Source organism: Heliconius melpomene, chromosome 18 (genome assembly GCF_056956725.1).
Source record: "Heliconius melpomene rosina isolate 202511_hmr_F chromosome 18, ASM5695672v1, whole genome shotgun sequence".
Taxonomy (NCBI): Eukaryota; Metazoa; Arthropoda; class Insecta; order Lepidoptera; family Nymphalidae; genus Heliconius; species Heliconius melpomene.
In genome coordinates, this window is record NC_140406.1 from 7,522,403 (window position 1) to 7,528,798 (window position 6,396).

A 6,396-nucleotide genomic window follows, 5' to 3' on the forward strand; every position below is an offset into this window, starting at 1 on the left:
CATAATTGTAATTAATTCAATCCGTAAGTGTAAGTAAAGTAAGTGTTGAAGGTAATAAATATTTAAATCAATAATTTTATTATTAATAATATACACAAAATTGTATATCCTATAAAAATATAAACCATACTTATTTAGTACCTATTAGTAAATTTAACGATAATCTTAATAAAATCTTTTAAAACTTCCGAGGAAATTATAATGCGTTTTGTATCGCTACTTCTCACTAGATGGCTCTATGAGTTTTAAAAGTAAGCAAGAACTTACGAGTAGCGGGCGAGGGGAGGTGCGGTGGGGGGCTACTTGCGCGTCCCTACTGCCGCCTCCATGAGCCAAACGCTACGCTTGACAGTCACAACGCATTCGCGCCGTGGAGAGGACGCGTCACAATCTGCGCTGCGCTTTCACACTCGCAATATAATTTTCATAACAGAAAACTGCCAAACTATCATATCGTATACAAGTGTTACAAGTAATTACTTTATTGACAACATCTAATGGACTTTAAAGTTGTTATGGACATTCCTATCAAGAAATGCCCGCAAGTTTTTCTCCAGCGTTAAATTGTGCTACGTACTTTGTTTCGGAAATGGTGATATCCACCCACGGGGAGTGTTTATGAGACGTTTTATAGTGGAATGAAATATCTGTGATAATGTATGCTGTAACGGCTGTGTTGTGTGCGCTCCTGCATATAGGATGGACGGTGTCGCCCTACGGCTCGGACAAGTGCGTTCGAGTAAACGACCGGGACTCGGAAAACAGCGTTATTTGTAAAGTCAGAACTTTGGACGGCGATGGCAGCAGTATATCTTCAGTACGCCCAGAAACAAGTAGATTAACTATAGAATGTAATCATCTGTTGTTATTCGAAAGCTCGTTAAGAGCACATTATTTTAGTCCAGTGATGGGATTGACAGATTTGAATATAGAGAACTGCAAACTATTAACACTTACGGACTATATTTTCCAAGATTTGAATAAATTAAGACGACTTAAACTTCGTTCAAAGAACTCTGAGTGGAGTCCTACCAAGAACTTGGAATTAACTTTGAACTCTTTCAATGGATTATCCGAACTGCAGTCGTTAGATCTCGCTCAAAATAACATAAAGTTCGTCCCATCCAGAGTGTTCTGTTCATTGGAAAATTTAAATACGTTGAATTTAACACAAAATAGAATAAGAACTGTCGGACAAATTGGTTTTGGACACGCCTGTGGCTCTAGTTTACATACTTTAGACTTGAGCCACAATGAAATAAAAAGATTGCCCGAGGACTCTGAACTGTTGAAATTGAGAAGCTTACAACACTTATACTTACAGCATAATAATATAACTGACATATCAAGTGAAGCTTTTAATGGCCTAGTTTCTTTAAGAGTATTGAACATATCACATAACCGTTTACACACGTTACCGGAGGGAATATTTGCTTATTCTAGAGAATTAAGAGAGATATATCTTAATGATAATTCACTATTTGAGCTCGCGGGGGGTGTATTTCACCGCCTGGAACAATTAATTGTCTTGGATCTCTCCAGTAACCAACTTACAAGCAGCCATGTTGACGACGGGACATTTTTGGGACTAATACGACTTATAGTATTAAACTTATCTAACAATGCCCTAACAAGACTAGATGGAAAAACATTTAAAGATCTCTTTGTATTGCAAATTTTAAATTTGAAGAATAATTCGATTGGATATATAGAAGATAACGCTTTCTTGCCTTTATACAACCTTCATACTCTTAATTTGGCTGAAAATCGCCTTCTTACAATAGATGAAAATTTGTTTAATGGTTTATTTGTTTTAAGTAAATTAACATTAAATAATAATTTACTTGTTAATGTTGACAGAAAAGCCTTTAAAAATTGTTCCGATGTTAAAGAACTGGACTTAAGCTCAAATCAATTATTAGAGGTTCCCGACGCACTATGGGAGCTTCCATTTTTAAAAACTCTTGATTTAGGTGAAAATCAAATATCAACTTTCACAAATGGATCATTTAAAAATCTAAACCAATTGACTGGATTGAGATTAATCGATAATCAAATCGGAAACTTAAGTGTTGGGATGTTTTGGGATCTACCAAGCCTACAAGTTTTGAATATAGCGAAGAATAAAATCCATTTAATCGAAAGAGGTACTTTTAGTCGGAACGCGCAGCTGGAGGCAATACGATTAGATGGAAACTTCTTGACGGACATCAACGGTGTCTTTTCAACGCTGGCGAGTCTTTTGTGGCTCAATCTATCAGAAAATCATCTAGTGTGGTTCGATTACGCGTTTGTGCCTAGTAATTTAAAGTGGTTGGACATTCACGGTAATTTTATTGAACACTTGGGTAACTATTATAAGTTGCAAGATCAAATTCATATAAAAACTTTAGATGTTAGTCATAACAGAATTATGGAAATATCGCCTTTAGCTATACCTAACAGTGTAGAATTATTGTTTATAAATAATAACTTTTTGAATAACATTCATGTGAACACATTCTTTGACAAAAAGAATTTAACTCGTGTGGACATGTACGCTAATGAAATTGTACATTTAGAATTAAATAGTTTACGTTTATCAAATGTGCCCGCGAACAAATCTTTACCTGAGTTTTACATCGGTGGTAACCCATTTCAATGTGACTGTAATATGGAATGGCTGCCGATCATAAACAATATGACTGCCATGAGGCAGTACCCGCGCGTGATGGACTTAGAAAACGTTTTGTGTAAAATGACGAACACTCGTAGTGGAACTCATGTGCCCTTAACAAACCTTCGAACATCGGACTTTTTGTGTGAGTATGAGACTCATTGTTTTGCTATCTGTCATTGCTGCGATTACGACGCGTGTGACTGTGAAATGACCTGTCCACAAAATTGTACCTGCTACCACGACCCGTTATGGAACACTAACGTGGTTGATTGTTCCGGCCAGTCGTCCATGGAAATACCACACAAGATACCAATGGACGCAACCGAAGTATTTTTAGATGGAAACAATATAAGAGAATTACAAAATCACGTTTTCATTGGAAGACAAAAGATGCGCTCTCTCTATGTGAATAATAGCAACGTCGATAATATACAGAACAGAACGTTTGCTGGCTTAAACAACTTACAAATACTTCATTTAGGAAACAATAAATTAAAGGAATTAAAAGGATATGAATTTCATCAACTCAGTAACCTAAAAGAATTATTTTTACAAAATAATCTGATAAGTCATATCGCTAACATGACATTCATGTCATTAAGATCTTTACATACTCTACGTCTTGATGGGAACAGACTGGTGGATTTTGGTGTTTGGAGCTTTAATAATAACCCTAATTTAAAAGCTTTGTCCCTTGGCAACAACCTATGGTCATGCAAGTGTCGTTATTTGCAAGAATTGACTGCATATCTTGCTGAAAACGCGCAAAAAATTATTGACATAACGGATATGTGGTGTTGGAATGGAGATGCGAAGCCGCCACAGAAAAAAGAACTTAATTTGAACGGTACTGCCTGCAGCGATTATTATGCTGATAATTCAGTCATCGGAAACATGCTGGTGTCGAACTATGTTCCCATGATGGTCTTAACTCTTACCGGCTTTATGTTAATTTTATTGGCCCTTGTCGTATTATTTCTTTTTAGAGACTCGTTACGTGTATGGCTTTATACTAACTGTGGAATTCGAGTTTTTTCATTCTCTGAGGCATACGAAGAAAGTGAAAAGTTATATGATGCATATGTTTGCTATAGCCCTAAAGATGAAGAGTTTGTAATTCAGTCATTAGCTAATGAATTAGAAGGTGGCAACCGCCCATATCATCTTTGTTTACACTATAGAGATATTCCACACCACGGTGCGCAATATATGCAATGTGCACCGCCAGTAGCTGAAGCCGCAGAGGCGTCTAAAAAGATTATTCTAGTATTAACACGAAATTTTATGCAAACAGAGTGGTCTCGATATGAATTTCGACAAGGGCTACACGAAGTTCTCAAAGGCTGTATTCATAAACTAATTTTTATTGAAGAATGTTCGGTAGTAGGAGACGCCATTTGTGATCCCGATTTACGACCCTATCTTGAGACGAGATCTCGTTTGCGTTGGGGACAAAAGAGATTTTGGGAACGCCTCAGGTACATAATGCCGGATACCTCACATCCAAGCCACAAAACACGATCGCACAACTATAGAAAAAATATAAATACGTATACGTTGGATTCTTCCGTGCCTAACGGAGGGAATCGAACAATGAGTTACTTAGATAAGTCACCAGTGTTAGGTAATACTGGACAAGGAGCGAGTGCACCTCCTGAATATAGTACAGAAGTGCGGCAATCGCCATCAGCTGTCAGACAAACACAGGCCGTAGCTTACGGCCCTGACGGAAGACCTATATCAGATCATATCTACTCGTCGATAGATTCTGATTACTCTTCATTAGAGCAAGGCATGGCACCAGGAAGGCGACGAGATATGCGACAATGGTCGACCCCGCCGCCTCTTGTGGACACGGGCAACTCCGTGCAAGCGTACCTAGTCTAGACGGGCTATAGCCCACTTCCAGTCACATTGTAAATAGTTATAGATGTTGATATTAGACCGCTGTAAATATTGTAATTATTAGTTGTAAGTGCTATACCAAAATTTATGTAAGTGAACTTACTATTGCCTGTCGTTATCCTGCGTTAGGTTACGTATTAAAATTTTAAAGACTGCTCTAGCAAATAAATATTGTAAATAGCAAAAACAAGTGATCATACTATATTAAATATCATTAATATGGCGTTATTTATACAATATAAAAGAATAAAGTGATGAAGATTTTTAACACAGTTTTTTATTCACAATCCCTAATATAATGTACGAGTATATAAATAAAATCGTTCACAGAAACTTTCTGTTCACTAGATATAAAAATGGTAACGTTGCATTGTTTAATTCTTTCTCATAATTAGTGCTTTAAAAGTAAAACTTTAAACATTAACTGTTAAATTTAACGTGTTACCATTTTAAGAATAACTTTCAGTACATTGAAATACATCTGTAACACTTTAAAAGATAATAAAAATAATATATAAAGGACAAAAAAAACATAGCAAAAGTACCTACTAGTTATTTTAAAATAACATAATTAACTAATATGACATATTTTGATGACTGTGATAAATGTGTGCTTAAAAAAAATTAACTGGTTATTTTTTTTCATAAGTTCATAAGTTATTAAAAAATACTAACAACTTTAAAAATACTAAAAATAAACTATCGAATTCTACAATACCATTTAAAACACCATTTTCTCATTTACCTTTGTATGGGAAATTATTCCTATGAGTAATAGTTAATTATTTTCGAATTAAAAGTAAATTATTTTAAAACAACGTAATTATACAATTAAGTGATTCTGGAACGAGGTTGAAATAGCCACTTTTAATTGCTTTATTTATTTCATGTTTTGGTTAAATTTGTTTTACTTAACGCTAGTACTATAATATTATTAAATAATGAACTTTGTAGCTAGTATCAGATATATTTTAATAATTCTTCAACATACATATGTTATGACCTTTCTAAATAATATAATAAATACTCTCTGACTAATATCTCAGGTAAAACTTTCTTAGAATTAAAGAAATAAATCAATTGTTAGTGCTATAGCGTAAAGGAACTGTCAGTTCTACTTATTGTTTCTTTTTACATTAGAATAGTTAGAAAGCAATTTATATTTTTCATGTTTTGTTTACTTAAATATATTTTTTTTAAACATAAATATATAACTCCAAAACATTTAAGTAAAAAAAAGTCAAATTCATTAATATAGAATATTAAATACAACGTTTTATATAATTTTACACCTTAAATTAACATTTTAGCTGAGATTGAATCCAATCCGTCAATATCAAAAGATTAAGTTCAAATAGGTTTTCTTCTTTGTCCATAAACCGGACGCGGCATCCGCCGCCGCACGTGAGTTGAGTTTAGGCGTAACACAAACTTACGCTTGCTTGAATATTAAAATGAGAACAAGCATTTAGACGCGGCTTTTCTTAAGGATTTTTAATTTATTAAGCATATTTGTTTGGGTAATGTAAGAAATTTTGATAATTTATACATTGTTTTAATTGTCGTGCAACATTTGATCATGAAGTTTTAAAAAAGTTTTAAGGGAAAAACAAAGAAATTATATTTTTATTGATAATTAAATTATATCATCTAAATTATTGCTAATAAAATAATTTTATTTAGAAAATTGACACAATGTGACGTATCAATTTAATGTAAGCTTTCTGAAAAAAAAAACAAAAATCAAAAGTAACATTTCCACGTATACAATATTTATAGGTGAAATATACTTAATATTTCTTATACTGCAGAACCATTTAAAATATGAAAAT

General features: G+C 33.8%; 1 pseudogene across 1 annotated transcript; it reads left to right on the forward strand.

Annotated features, from left to right (window-relative positions):
• The first annotated feature begins 363 nt into the window (after positions 1-363).
• LOC146529405 (toll-like receptor 7 pseudogene) lies at positions 364-4,832 on the forward strand (annotated as a pseudogene). Its single transcript, XR_014879005.1, has one exon. The product of XR_014879005.1 is annotated as a toll-like receptor 7 pseudogene (transcript).
• The last annotated feature ends 1,564 nt before the right edge of the window (positions 4,833-6,396 follow it).